Source organism: Ambystoma mexicanum, chromosome 12 (genome assembly GCF_040938575.1).
Source record: "Ambystoma mexicanum isolate Mex_15411 chromosome 12, UKY_AmexF1_1, whole genome shotgun sequence".
Taxonomy (NCBI): Eukaryota; Metazoa; Chordata; class Amphibia; order Caudata; family Ambystomatidae; genus Ambystoma; species Ambystoma mexicanum.
In genome coordinates, this window is record NC_090936.1 from 561,250,339 (window position 1) to 561,266,489 (window position 16,151).

The window sequence follows — 16,151 nt, forward strand, 5'->3', positions numbered from 1 at the left end:
GAAGTGTGATGTTGGCAGGGGGAACATCAGTATGATGGACCAGGACAGAGACTGTCCTGGCTGGGAGAGTCAGAGCCGGGGCGGATGGAGCTGCAGCTGCCCCTGCAGCTTCACCACCCTGCATACTTGGGGCAGCAGATGACATAGCTGCCCCAGATCCACGTGCCTTGGTGACAACTTGCACGCCACACGTGGCCTAGACTTGCTGACCTGGAAGTCAGCCAGGGAGTCATCCTGTGCCAGGTCAGGTGCCACAATGGGCTGGTCCAACAGGGGCTGAGCTGGGATGGTCTCAGCCACGTTTCCCTCAACCATGGGGGGGGGAGCATGGGTGTCCCTGATTGGTCCTCCACACATGGGGGTCTAGGGGCACCCTGCAAATCCTGGCCATGTCCCCTACTGCGCCCACCACGTCCACCTTTTGAAGGTCAGCCACCTTTGCCTCCCTTACCGCTTGATCGCCTCCCAACCATGGCACTGATGTTGTTGTGCGTATGGGAGGAGCAGTAAACTATTGTCCTGGGCAATTGGGGGCCAAAGGGGTAGGGTACTAGATGGAATTCGTACCCTAGTGCTCTAACAAGGCTGTCTGTGACCCCTGGGGGAAGATGACGGGTCACACCACGCACAGGCAGCCCAAAAACAAAAATAAACGTGCATGCAATCCCTCGTAGACCACGTGCGTGGAAAAATTAACCCGCACTACGCTGTGGCACCCAGAAACACAAAAATAAGCGTACGCGTAATACACGCAGCCTACAATGACCTCTGAAGGGGAGTGTGACACACGGGGAAAGCACAGTTGCTAAGTACGTGCAGAACTCACCATCTGCCTGGAATAAGAACGTGAAAACACCCCCGCCAAAAGAAGAATTGTACGCTGTCTGAGGAGACAGGACAAAAGGAGAAGTGAACACTGTTTGAGGAAACAGGCCCAAAAAAAGTGGAAAAATGAAAGCTGTCAGAGGTAACAGGGAGTACGAACTTGAAACACTGTGAAGTAATCGCGTGTGAACCGACAAGAAGTACAGAATTCACCCACTCGCTCTCCACGAAAAGCACGTACAAGAAAATGGAGTTCTACACGTACCTTTTAAACCGGCCCACACATACACGTCACTTACGCGTGTACGCGTCCTTTCCTCCAATTACACGCGCTGACACTCGGACGTGCAGCTTTTCCACATGTGCTCTGTCATCACGTGCTATGAGGGAAACACCCATGCGTGTCACGTCACAGACACGCTTACGCGCTAAGGGCCTTTGGTCCAATGAAATCGCGTACGTGCGCTGACGCGCTTTCACGCTAAGGGCCTTTCCTCGAATTACACGCTGACGTGCAAGATTTTCACGTGCCAAATCACTCCGTATCAAGTTGGCCACGCTTTCACACACGGAAGACCACGCTCCTGCCCAGAAGGCCAAATTACTGCCCCCCAGAGCCCCGAGCACGCTCCCACCTGCCATCTGCTGCTGCCTGATTGCCTGCTGCCCACGTGCCCTGCCATTTGCTACCTGCACGTCAGCCAGGGGTGCTGTTGCTGTGACCACCCCTGCTGGAACCGAAGACTCCCGACTGCTATTCCATCGCTCCACAGTCCAGCCCCAGGACCCAGTTGCCCACCCACACCTGCCTCTGGGGTTGCCATGTCGGGCAGTACACCATCTGGCACCACTGGCAACCCCCAGCCAGAGAGGCAGAGGGCCACCAGCTTCACTGCCACCGAAGTTGGTGTCCTGGTGGAGCAAGTCCTGGGGCAGTATGATGCCCTCTTCGGAAGTTCGGCCGCCGACAAGGAAGGACGGACTCGGATCTGAAGGGACATCGTGACTGCCATCAACGCGGAGGGGGTGGCAGTCCGCGACTTCATATCAAGAAGCGCTGGGAGGACTTCAGGTCCAGGACCCTCAACAAGGCCCGGCGCCTCTTGAAGGCAGCGGATGCTAAGGGGCGCCAGGGCCACCTGTCGGAACATCAGATGAGGGTCCTGGAACGCATATGCCCAGCGGTCCATGTCCAGGTCCTTGAGAGGCAGACCCGTCTGGAGTCGAGCGGTAAGTGTACATGCATACTGATTGGAAGCTGTGCGTGTGGTGGTGTGCCAGTAGTGTGCAGGTTGTACATGTGGTTTTGTAGGGCCATGTATGGATGTGTATGTACAGGGCTGTGAGGCTGACACATGCAAATCCTTTCATGTGTGAGACACATGTATGTGTGGGTAAGCATGCAGGCCAAATGCAGATGTGTGAGCACACATGTTTGGATTACTGTGTATGTAAGCTGGCATGGTTGTGGTGTCACACATGGATGTTGGTTCCAGCTGCATGTATCTGCACCGTGTACATGTGCATGTGTGTGTATTTGACATGGGTGCAACAGTGATGCAACATGGATGCATGTGAGACTGATATGTAGAAGACTGATTGCCAGATGTGACATGGATGCCAATCTCATCACTGCGACAGTTGGCGGAGGTGTACACCTGCATGTAAGTGTGGTGGCGTGTGTGCATATCTAGTGCACTCTCTGTGTTTCATGTGATGCCTGGCTCACCTTTGGCTGCTCATGCTGTTGTATGTGTATGGATGGTGCTGGCTGTTTTAATATGGCTATGGAATAGCTCATGTGTCTGAGTTGCAATGACATGTGTGTTGGGGATTGTGATGCCATGTCTGAAGTTTGACAATGCCACTCATGTACAACTCTCATGTGTGTATGAGTCCATTGTACAGTGCCCTGATGCCTGTCTGCTATCTCTCCCTGTCTGCAGTGTCAACTGATGAAGAGGGCAGAGAAGGTGCTGTGGAGCACAGCGGCAGGGATCGCACCGCCAGCCGGAGACGCAAGGCCCGGCTCGCCTCCCAGGTTGTCATCTCGTCAGGGAGTGAGGAGTCCAGTGCCACGTCCCAGTTCGCAGCTGCCGAGGGGAGGTCCAAGAGGCGGAGGTTGGAGTTGGACTCCTCAGCAGCCGAAGGGGCAGCTGAGACCCCACAGGCCCGACGGAGGAAGATGGCACGGAGTCATCCAGGTTGGTGGGGGGTTTGGTGGAGCTGGAGGCCGTGCAAGGGACAGAGACGGGGTCTGGAGGTGGGAATTCCACTGGTGCTAGTGGTGCAGTGCAGGGGTAGGGACAGGAGGCAGCACAGTCCGCCACGGAGGTGCCTGTGTGTAATCCTGTCCCCGATCCTGTGACTGCATCATCTTGCACCAGCAGGGATACCTACGTCCAGACCCGTTCTCAGGGAGAGGATTGGCTTACACCAACTGGCCTTCCTCTCCCTGTGGATGTGGCTATCTGGCACTGGGTTGAGCCTGTCCTGGGTGGGGTGGCGTTGCGTCAACGTGCCATGCGAGCTGACCTGCAGTCTTTTCATGAGGAGGCTGCACGTCTTCTCGCATGGCTCGTTGACCGCGTTGACCCACAGGGACAGCTCACCAGGGCCGTATTCCTCCGTTTTCTGGACCCCCTCCTCAACTGAACCCTCTATGCGCCAGTCGTCCTCCGTGCCATCTTCCCACCCATGTGTCACCTGGGTGCCCTGTGGAGCTGCCTCTGACCCTGCGGCCAGGCTGGTGGAGGACACATCCCTGCCACAGTCGGGAGTCGGACATCCAGCAGGGGTGGCCACCTCAACAACTGCACCCCAGCTGGAGGAGGATGTGCAGGCAGCAGGAGCCAGGGCACAGGCAGCGGCACAGCAGCAGCAACAAGGTGGGAGCCATGATGGCTTGGGGCCTTCATAATCGGAGGGGCAGCCATCGGCCGGAGGGCAGGAGGACCCTGGACGGGAAGTGTCTTCCGTGTGGCAGCGGTTGGGCCATGCGATAGATGCGGCGCGGCAGCGGGCGGAAGAGGCACGGCTCACGATAGTCAGGGCGGAGAACTCCATGCGTAGGGCCCTGAGGCGGGCCGAGTGCCTCGAGGCCATTCGCAGGGACCTGGAGTTCCAGATGTCATCGTCCCTGCGAACCCTCGGGCCATGGAAGAGGACTGCCTCCGTGACATCGAGCAGGAGTTCGATGATGCCCTGGCCCGGGACATCAACATGTGAGCCGTTGGACTTGCCCGCTGCCCTTGTAAATAGTTAGTTAGTTAGTATTAGGTTTCCTTTCGTTTTTTCTTTATTTTGGACCGCTTGGACAATGGACCACATTTTTGTATATAGTTTTTTTGATTAGGTAGTAGTTTTTGGTAGGTTTCATTTCTTAAGTTGGGCTCATGGACCCTGGATTCTTCAATTGTACATAGTTCTACATTGGATTCATCTTTTTTAATATTTTATTTTTGTTCACCATGGAGCAATGGTTTTTACTTTTTATTTTCCCTTGGATTTGATTTTTTGAACTGTGACTTTGGACAACATTTCTTTTTGGATTTCTTTTGCTTCTGTTTTCTGGATTTTCATAATTTATCGGACATGGACCATTTCTTTTGTTATTCCCATTGTTGTGTGTGTAATTTGATTTACGTTAATGTTATCTTTAATATATATTTTTTTATACTTGCATTTGTGGTATCATCTCATTGGTTTCATGCATGTCATGATATGGGTTTTGACATTCACTTGCACCCATTGTGTGTGTGTGTGACGGACATGTGTTCATTTACATACTTGCCATTGGGGTTGTATCATGTAGTTGGCATTTCTATGTGGGTGGATGCAATACTTGGGTGGGTCTTTGGCATGTGGAGGCTGGCCATAAGGGCCAGGGATCTAGGTTGTGATGATGTGTTGGCTGGGGGACATGAGTGGGGGCCTGCTGGCAGTTGCCCCGCACTGCTGGGGGTGGGGGTGCAAGGGGACATGAGTGGGACATGAGTGTGGGCCTGCTGGCAGGTGCCCCGCACTGCTGGGGGGGTGGGTGTGCAAGGGGACATGAGTGGGGGCCTGCTGGCAGGTGCCCCGCACTGCTGGGGGTGGGTGTGCAAGGGGACATGAGTGGGGGCCTGCTGGCAGGTGCCCCACACTGCTGTGGGGTGGGTGTGTAAGGGGACATGAGTGGGGGCCTGCTGGCAGGTGTCCCACACTGCTGGGGGGTGGGTGTGCAAGGGGACATGAGTGGGACATGAGTCGGGGCCTGCTGGCAGGTGCCCCGCACTGCTGGGGGGTGGGGGTGCAGGGGGACATGATTTGGTGATCAGTGGTGCAAGCGGACAGCTGGCTTGGCTGGGGTGTATGGCCATGGTGGATGGGCTGCCTGCGGGACATGACCAGGGGTGCGGGGTAGTCCCCTGTGGTGTGGTCTGCCTGCAGGGGCCGTGGAGGGTGTAGAGGGAACACCTGGGAGGACCCACACTGTCAATTCACGTGTAGGACTCCCCGCGCACCCCCGAAATTCACATACCCCGCTCTGAGAGCTAAATCGCGTGTGAAACTTCCCGCGAACCCCTGAAATACACGTACCCAACTCGCACAGGGCCTATCGCGGGTGAAACTCCCGCGAACCCCAGTAATACACGTACCCCACTCGCACATGGCCTATCGTGTGTGAAACTTCACGCAAACCCCAGGAATATTGGCCCTGTGCGAGCGAGCGGGGTACGTGTAGTTCTGGGGTACAGCGTGCAGTTTCACCCGCGATTTCAGCAGGGTACGTGTATTCCTGGGGTTAGCGTGCAGTTTCACCCGCGATTTCAGCAGGGTACGTGTATTCCTGGGGTTCGCGTGCAGTTTCACCCGCGATTTCAGCAGGGTACGTGTATTCCTGGGGTTCGCGTGAAGTTTCACCCGCGATTTCAGCAGGGTACGTGTATTACGGGGTTCGCATGAAGTTTCACACACAAAAGGGCCCTGGTCGAGGGAGTACATGAATTTCAGGGGTGCGCTGCAAGTTTTACACGCGAAAGGGCAACGCCCGTGCACAATACGTCACAGACGCGGTTACGCGCTAAGGGCCTTTGGTCCAATGATATCGCGTACGTGTGCTGACGCGCTTACGCGCTAAGGGCCTTTCCTCGAATTACACGCTGACGTGCAAAATTTTCACGTGCCAAATCACTCTGTATCAAGCTGGCCCCACGTACACACATGGAAGACCATGCTCCTGCCCTGAAGGCCATTTTCCTGCCCCCCCAGAGCCCCGAGCACGCTCCCACCAGCCATCTGCTGCTGCCTGTCTGCCTGCTGCCTATGTACCTTGCTATTTGGTGCCTGCACGTCAGCCATCTGCAGGGGTCCAGTTGCTGTGTCCACCCCTGCTGGAACAGAAGACTCCCGACTGGGATTCCATCGCTCCACAGCCCAGCCCCAGGACCCAGTTGCCCACCCACTCCTGCCTCTGGGGTTGCCATGTCGGGCACATCTCCATCTGGCACCACTGGCAACCTCCAGCCAGAGAGGCAGAGGCCACCAGCTTCACTGCCACCGAAGTTGGTGTCCTGGTGGAGCAAGTCCTGGGGCATTATGATGCCCTCTTCGGAACAAGACGCTCCAACAAGGGAGGACGGACCAGGATCTGGACGGACATCGTGACTGCCATCAACGTGGAGGGGGTGGCAGTCCGTGAATTCCATCATGTCAAGAAGCGCTGGGAGGACTTCAGGTCCAGGACCCTCAACAAGGCCCGGCGCCTCGCGGAGGGGGGCCGGGTCAGCCTGAGCAACATCCAGATGAGGGTCCTGGAACGCGTAGGCCCAGCGCTCCATGCCCAGATCCTTCGGAGGCAGACCCATCTGGAGTTGAGCGGTGAGTGGCCAAGCATTGCTGTGTGAGACAGGGCATGTTGCAGTGTGCTGGTAGTCTGAGACTTGCCTGTATGTGTGACATAGGCGATGTATGGATATGTGTGTGTGCAGGGACATCATGGTCATGCATGTAGGACCAGTTATGTGTGAACCACATGGTAGGTGCATGTGTTTTAATGCAACATGGGGACCTCTATATGCAGAATGCACACCTGAAAGCATGCCAGTCTCTGTTCCTGGACATGGAGGGGGGATGAGGAATGGGTGCTGATGTCATATACATGTATGGTGCACGTGTGTGTGTGTGTGTGTGTGTGTGTGTGTGTGCGCCAGAGAAGTGTGTGTTTGACTTTGAAACTCCATGGATGCATGTGACTTTGAAGGCAACATCTTGGTTTACAGGGGCACTTGTACATGGGTGTTGATGTTGATTGCAGGCGCCGGGAGTGTTTCTGCATGTGTGTTGCATGCATTGACCCATGTGTTGTGGAAGGACAGGATGGAAGTGACATTTGACAGTGCCACTCATGTGTTATTGCTTCCTGTCTAGGGTATTTTGTGCTGTACCCTGATGCTTGTGTTCTATGTCTCCCTCTACGCAGCGTCAAGTGAAGAAGAGGGCGGAGACGGCGCTGTGGAGCCAAGCGGTGGGGATGCCTCCACCGGGCGGTGATGCATAGCCCAGCCACCCTCCCAGGAATTACCATCATCCGGGATAGAGGGGGCTGGTGCCGCGTCTGCCACAACGGCTGTGGTGGAAGGGCCGGGTGAGCCCCCACAGGGGCTTCCAATGGCGGAAGACGGTGTGGAGACATCCAGGTTGGTGGTCTCCACAGAGGAGGAGGAGCCCGCTACTGAGCCGCACATGGGGCCTGGTGGGGGTAGTACCACTGGTGCAAGTGGTGCAGTCCAGGGCCAGGGTCAGGAGGCAGCAGAGGTCACCGCAGAGGGGCCTGTGCATGTCGCTGTCCTTGACCCTGTGACTGCACCATCATGCACCAGCAGGGAGGCCCTGTCCCAGGCCCGTCCGCAGGTAGGGGAGAGTGCCATATCACCTGCCTCTCCACTACCTGCGGGCAAGGGGTCCCGCGACCATATGGGATCCGTCCTGGTGGGTGTCGCGTTGCGCACGCGTGTCATTCGTGATGACGTGCGTTGTTCCTGGGCGGAGAACGCACGCCATCATGAAGCGCAGCGTCGTGACGTGGCACTGCTGGCAGGGGCCCTGGTCGGTGGGTTCCTACATGTGACGCGCACTCTGGCGGACCTCTCCTCCTCTGTGGAGGCTATGCGCCGGTCGTTCTCCACATCGTCTTCCGGCCCAGATTCCACCAGGGCCTCCTGTGGACCTGGCCTGACCAACACAGCCAGCTTGGTGGAGATCCCATCCCTGCCACAGTCAGGAGTTGGCGGTCCAGCAGGGGTCGACACCACAACTGGAGACGAGCAGATGGAGTATGTGCAGGCACCATCGGACAGGGCACATGGACAGCAGCAGCAGCAGCAGGAGCAGGCTGTAGGTGGGAGCAATGATGGCTCGGGGCCATCAACATCGGAGGGGCAGGCATCGGCCGGAGGGCAGGAGGACCCTGGATGGGAAGTGTCTTCCTTGTGGCAGCGGTTGGGCCATGCGATAGATGCAGAGCAGCAGCGGGCGGAAGAGGCACGGCTCACGATGGTCAGGGTGGAGAACTCTATGCGTAGGGCCCTGAGGCGGGCCGAGTGCCTCGAGGCCATTCGCAGGGACCTGGAGTTCCAGATGGCATCGTCCCTGCGAACCCTCTGGGCCATGAAAGAGGACCGCCTCCGGGACATCGAGCAGGAGTTCGATGATGCCCTGGTCCGGGACATCAACATGTGAGCCGTTGGACTTGCCCGCTGCCCTTGTAAATAGTTAGTTAGTTAGTATTAGGTTTCCTTTCGTTTTTTCTTTATTTTGGACCGCTTGGACAATGGACCACATTTTTGTATATAGTTTTTTTATTAGGTAGTAGTTTTTTTTTCTTAAGTTGGGCTCATGGACCCTGGATTCTTCAATTGTACATAGTTCTACATTGGATTCATCTTTTTAAATATTCTTTTTGTGTTCACCATGGAGCAATGGTTTTTACTTTTTATTTTCCCTTGGATTTGATTTTTTGAACTGTGACTTTGGACAACATTTCTTTTTGGATTTCTTTTGCTTATGTTTTCTGGATTTTCATGATTTATCGGACATGGACCATTTCTTTTGTTATTCCCATTGTTGTGTGTTTAATTTGATTTATGTTCATGTTATCTTTAATATACATTTTTTTATACTTCCATTTGTGGTATCATCTCATTGGTTTCATGCATGTCATCATATGGGTTTTGACATTCACTTGCACCCATTGTGTGACGGACATGTGATCATTTACATACTTGCCATTGGGGTTGTATCATGTCATTGGCATTTCTATGTGGGTGGATGCTATACTTGGGTGGGCCTTTGGCATGTGGAGGCTGGCCATAAGGGCCACGGATCTAGATTGTGATGACGTGTTGGCTGGGGGACATGTGTCGGGGCCTGCTGGCAGGTACCCTGCACTGCTGGGGGGTGAGGGTGCAGGGGACATGTCTGGGGCCTGCTGGCAGGTGCCCCGCACTGCTGCGGGGTGGGGGTGCAAGGGGACATGAGTGGGGGCCTGCTGCCAGGGGCCCCTGACTGCTGGGGGTGGGGGTGCAAGGGGACATGAGTGGGGGCCTGCTGGCAGGTGCCCCTCAGTACTGGGGGGTGGGCGTGCAAGGTGCAAGGGGACATGAGTGGGACATGAGTGGGGGCCTGCTGGCAGGTGCCGTGCACTGCTTGGGGGTTGGTGTGCAAGGGGACATGAGTGGCGGCCAGCTGGCAGGTGCCCCTCAGTGCTGGGGGGTGGGGGTGCAAGGGGACATGAGTGGGGCATGAGTGGGGGCCTGCTGGCAGGTGCCCTGCACTGCTGGGGGGTGGGGGTGCAAGGGGACATGAGTGGGGGCCTGCTGGCAGGTACCCCTTAGTGCTGGGGGGTAGGGGTGCAAGGGGACATGAATGGGTGACTGCTGGCAGGTGCCCCTGACTGCTGGGGGGTGGGGGTGCTGGGGGACATGAGTGGGGGCCTGCTGGCAGGTGCCCCTCAGTGCTGGTGGTGCAAGCGGACATGAGTGGGACATGCGTGGGGGCCTGCTGGCAGGTGCCCCTGACTGCTGCGGGGTGGGGGTGCTGGGGGACATGAGTGGGGGCCTGCTGGCAGGTGCCCCTCAGTGCTGGGGGGTTAGGGTGCAAGGGGACATGAGTGTGGGCCTGCTGGCAGGTGCCCTGCACTTCTGGGGGGTGGGGGTGCAAGGGGACATGAGCGGGACATGAGTGGGGGCCTGCTGGCAGGTGCCCCTCAGTGCTTGGGGTGGGGGTGCAAGGGGACATGAGTGGGACATGAGTGGGGGCCTGCTGGCAGGTGCCCCTGACTGCTGGGTGGTGGGGGTGCTGGGGGACATGAGTGGGGGCCTGCAGGCAGGTGCCCTGCACTGCTTGGGGGTGGGGGTGCTGGGGGACATGAGTGGGGGCCTGCTGGCAGGTGCCCTGCACTGGTTGGGGCGTGGGGGTGCAAGGGGACATGAGTGGGGGCCTGCTGGCAGGTGCCCTGCACTGCTGGGGGGTGGGGGTGCAAGGGGGTAATGCGTTGGTGATCACTAGTGCAAGGTGACATGTGGCTTGGCTGGGGGGGGCATGCCCATTGTGGATGGGCTGCCTGCGGGACATGACCAGGGGTGCAGGGTAGTCCCTGTGGTGTGGTCTGCCTGCAGGGGCCATGGAGGGTGTAGAGGGAACACCTGGGAGGACCCACACTGCCAATTCACGTGTAGGACTCCCCTGCACCCCCGAAATACACGTACCCCACTCGCACAGGGCCTATCGCGTGTGAAACTTGCCCGCACCCCAGAAATACACGTACACTGCTGAAATCGCATGTGGAACTTCCTGCGTACCCTAGTAATACACATACCCTGCTGTAATCGCGTGTTAAACTTCCCCGCACCCCAGAAATACACGTACCCTGCTGAAATCGCATGTGGAACTTCCTGCGCAACCCTGTAATACACGTACCCTGCTGTAATCGTGTGTTAAACTTCCCCGCACCCCAGAAATACACGTACCCTGCTGAAATCGCATGTGGAACTTCCCGCGCACCCCTGTAATACACGTACCCTGCTGAAATCGCGTGTTAAACTTCCCCGCACCCCAGAAATACACGTACCCTGTTGAAATCACATGTGGAACTTCCCGCGCACCCCTGTAATACACGTACCCTGCTGTAATCGCGTGTTAAACTTCCCCGCACCCCAGAAATACACGTACCCTGCTGAAATTGCGTGTTAAACTTCCCCGCACCCCAGAAATACACGTACCCTGCTGAAATCGCGTGTGGAACTTCCTGCGCACCCCAGTAATACACGTACCCTGCTGTAATCGCGTGTTAAACTTCCCCGCACCCCAGAAATACATGTACCCTGCTGAAATCGCGTGTGGAACTTCCCGCACAACCCTGTAATACACGTACCCTGCTGAAATTGCGTGTTAAACTTGCCCGCATCCCAGAAATACACGTACCCTGCTGAAATCGCGTGTGGAACTTCCCGCGCACCCCTGTAATACACGTACCCTGCTGAAATCGCGTGTTAAACTTCCCCGCACCCCAGAAATACACGTACCCTGCTGAAATTGCGTGTGGGACTTCCCGCGCACCCCTGTAATACACGTACCCTGCTGTAATCGCGTGTTAAAATTCCCTGCACCCCAGAAATACACGTACCCTGCAGAAATCATGTGTGGCACTTCCCGCGCACCCCAGTAATACACGTTCCCTACTCGGCGTTTGCTGTTTGGCAGGCCTGTATACTGGTCCAGGGTTAGCGCAGCCTTTTGCACTGAATTGTGAATTTTGATAGCTTTTCCTTGCGCGAAGGCGTTCTTGGGGGCGTAACTGGCACTGCTGCAGGGTCGCTGCGCCACTCTGCGCCACGGCTGGTTTTGGAGGCTAAAATCCATGAATACGCTGTGCGCGGATATCGATTTTAGCGCACGCGGCTGGCGCAGACATTCGCACGCGCACACTGTGCGCCAGCCACGTGTGCCACTTTTGTGCGAAATTCTATGAATTACCCTCTATATGTAATAATAAATAAGCAGTGGAACCTACATATCTAACACATCAACCATCCACTTAAATACCATATGTAGTAAAATGGAATATACCAAAACAAAAAAGATATGCCTCCAACATAATTACCTCACAGAAACTGCAGAGCTAGAATCAACAGTACACCTACACAACACTACGAATACAATTTACCAGAAACTAGTACGTAAACTTCATTTTTCTTATATATTTCTAAACTTTTTGTATGAGGTAGACTACAAATAATATATTTTTGTTTTTCACACAGAAATGTGCAGTACTTTGGAGTGGTTTGAGAACAATTTTCCACGTGAGGAAATGTCTGAAGACAGTGATAATAATGGTAGACACTTCTCTATTTAAGCAAATTAATAATCATTACTTTATGTGTACTTAACATATATATATTTATTTTTAACAGACCATACAAACATTGAAAATATTACACCAAAAGACACATTGGAAAAGACTCTGGAATGCATGGAACAGAAAATGGACATGCTCAAGGAAAATTTCAATGGTTTCAAACAGTTAGTGGAGGACAACATAAAAGAAAAAATTAAGTACCATTGTCCCACCTGTACCTGTGCCCCCTCTCCATGTCCCAGTGAACTATCCCCAAACCCTCAACACAGAGATAAACGTTTTGATGAGACTTCGATCCCTTCATCCCCTCCCATCCATCCTCTCCAAACCCCTAATTCCTCTGTATTTGTATCAGTTTCTGCTTCCCCCTCTCTTTCATAAACTATGTATTTGTATATTCAGTAAAAGAACTTTGTTAAAGGGACATTATGGTTAAGTTGCGCTACAAAAAACCTATGAAATTCAGTGAAAAAACGTTGCTAAAGGGACGTTATGGTTCCAAGTAAAACCGAAAAACCCCTTAAAACTACTACAAAAACTACTGTACAAGTCTTGAAGATTTCTACTTACAGCTCCATGCATATCCACATGCATGATTACAAAGTACAGGTATGCATATTTTATTCAGAGTACATGTACAACTCTTATGATTCCATATAAACAGAGTAATGCCACTAAATCTGCATAGCCAATACATACATGCCAACGCTCCCGATTTAAGCACGATACTCCCGATTTATTTTTTACTCTCTCCCGCATAACCTATACATACATGCCAACCCTCCCGATTTACGCGCGAGACTCTCGATTTTTCATGGAAAAATGTCACAATTTTTTACTGTCTCCCGCCTAAATTAATACTAATCCCAATGCGATCCTATGAGAAAAATAAATGTTCCCGATTGCTGTGGTGAAATCTCCCTCTCAGGTGCTCCCGATTGTTGGCATGTCTAGTTATAATATGAAATTAATCAAATTTTTCCCATCTTGCTATAATGAACTATCACTTCCAAACCTGTCTGCTATCTCCAACACAGCTGTAAAAAAACAAGTGAATTTCATGAACTTAAAATTCTACTCATTTGCAAAGCATGTTGAACTAACATACTGTAAATAACATATAATGGCTGCACATAGTCAAATGAAATGCAGGCATACACTATGTTCAGATATTAAACAAGAATACGACCACAAAAACATAAAAATGAACGTTACATTAACATCAGTGCTATAAACACACAAAATTACCAACTTCTTCCTTTTACAATTGCAGTGAAGACCACTCTCCTGAAAATCAGCAGCATCTAAACTACAAACAGCATATTCGAAGAAAACTGCTCATTCCACTAAAAAAGAGTAAGTACAATACTATCTTTATATTCTTACTGTTCATCAAAGACACTGGGCCTCATTACACGGTAGGCGGTGAGCCATGGCGCTATTAGCGCCATGGCTCATGCCGGTAAAATACCGGCACCGCCTTGGCGGAAAGGGGATTTACCGCCCCATTCCAAGGTTGGAGTGGCGGTAAATCCCCCTTCCACCATTGCCCTTCCCCATTCCCATTTCTGCCCCATAGGGCTCTATGGGAATGGGGAAGGCGCTAATTACGGCACCGCAATTTTGCGGTGCCGTAATTAGCTCCGAGGTCCCTTAGCGGGTTGGATTTTAACGCCTGCAAAAAGCAGGCGTTAAATCCCCCAACCCGCAAAGGGACCTCGTAGTAAGGGAGTGAGGATTTACGGGTACCGGTATTTTACCAGTACCGGTAAATCCTCACCGCCATCCGTGTAATGAGGCCCACTGTGTGGTTCATTCATGTAATTTTAATTTGTGCACCAAAAAAAACATCGATTTCTGAACCATTCTGCCCACAAATCCCCATTTATTAAACAGAGATTAGCAGGCACAATGGCACACAAATCCAAGTTTTTTTGGAACACAAATAACATACTCAACCCTCAGAATGTTAGTACTACAAAACAAAGAACTGTTTTAATTTTATGCCATTATGTTTACTATTAATGCTTCTCCTCACCACTAGCTCACTTTCTACTCTCATCTGAACCGCAGTGTAGTTACAGACAAACAGAAGAATAGCCTTCCCAACTCATTGTAACTGCCCAATACACAATCACACACCACCACATACATCTTTCCCATCAAACTCGTACATGCATGCACACAGCACACATACATTGCAAAGCAGACCAACCCATACCTTCTTTTTTTTGCAACAGACCCCAAAGAATGCCTACCAAAAAGCAAGCCCGTAGAAAACAACGCAGAAATAGAGCAAATGAAAATAAAAGTGTCCAAAGTAAGCATCCACCTTTACCAGAGTGAAGTGGGAGAATGGAAGAACCGGCTCCCGCCCTTCCCCTCTCGCGCTTGGCCTAGAGGATCACGGCCTAGACACCCGCCACGAGAGGAGTTTGCCTATCTACCAGACGACCAAATACCCTGGTACAGGAACATACGGATGTGCCCACCTACCTGCCCAGCAGCCCGCCCTGTCCATGCCGACACCTGCGGCATGGATCAACTCGACTAAACCTACACGTCGTTAGAGATGCCATGACGACCTAGCCAACGGTCAGCACACCTGTGCAAACATGCACACCGGACACTCCCACACCAATCCACACGAAGAACATACTCAGTGCTATGACGTAGGCGACAGACATACCCACGGACGTGCATCTTTATTATTTTCCACATAGGCTCTCAAAATGCAGAAACGCAAGACGCATAATGAACTTATCTAAAAAGGCTTGCTCACGCTTCTTCTAAGAACCATGTACCATAATGAAGAATATAACGGAGACACGATACTGAGGATAGAGCAATATGATACCGTAACCTAAAGCGCTCTGCATCAAACGGTTCCACCTATGCACCAGGCCCAAGTAGGCCGCAAGCAAAAGCTTCCATGAACAGTGAATGAGCAAGAGCTCGGTTGCTGACCCTGCAGAATGAGCCCAGCGAAAGCACACCGCCAAGGGCACGATGTTGCAATCTTGCACGCCGCAAGCCGACGCCAAGGTCGCACCTGCAAGATAAACCAGGCACACAGTGGGAAAAACAATATTAATTGTGCTGAATTTTGCCTCAAACACGGTCCCACCTCACGTGACAAAGCCAAACCTGACAGGATGCCAAGCCCAGGAGGAAGGAGACGCCTGAATCCCACGTTTCAAGACACAGGCAGATACAATTAAAAGACTCATTGGACATCTGCAGCAGTGGGAGTAGTTGACCTCCCAACATATGAATAAATCCTCACATTGTTTACACCTACCCATAGTAAAACATTGTTGCAAATGACAGGTGCACCGCGAGCTGGGAACAGCGATAGTCTCAGACTGGGAGGCTCGCGAGCGGACCAATCAGAACATGGGGCTCTTATCACTGACGCCATTAACATTGACCAATCCTCAGAGGTCTTCATGTAACAATTTTCATGTATCAAATTGAAGGGACAGCCCAAGTATACCACCTGACTAACCCTCAACCACTAACACCGTTCTCTATATGTATGCTATACTAACCCTACCACTCGAGTAACCAATCCAGAGTGGAAATAGGTTTTTTGCTAAACTTTCTAAGGTGACGCAAGTAGCGCGTCATACTAAGGTAAAAAGGGCCTGCGAGCCCCACGAGTGTGTGTGTGTCAGGACGGACGCGTACGATCCTTGACCCATCCCTGCCGTTTTGTCTAATAAACAGCAGAGTCACCTTGCTTCTTGCGTGTGTCTCATACTCTATCTCTTTTGGGATATATGGGAGGAGTTGGGGCCTCCCTGCCCGGAGGTCTACGGACAGCCCGGCCGACCCTGGCAGAATTTCCCCCCGACAAGTTGGAGGCACTGCTGAGATCTGTTTAAGATCTGCTTTTTTATTTTTATTTTTTCCAGGTACTCCCGTT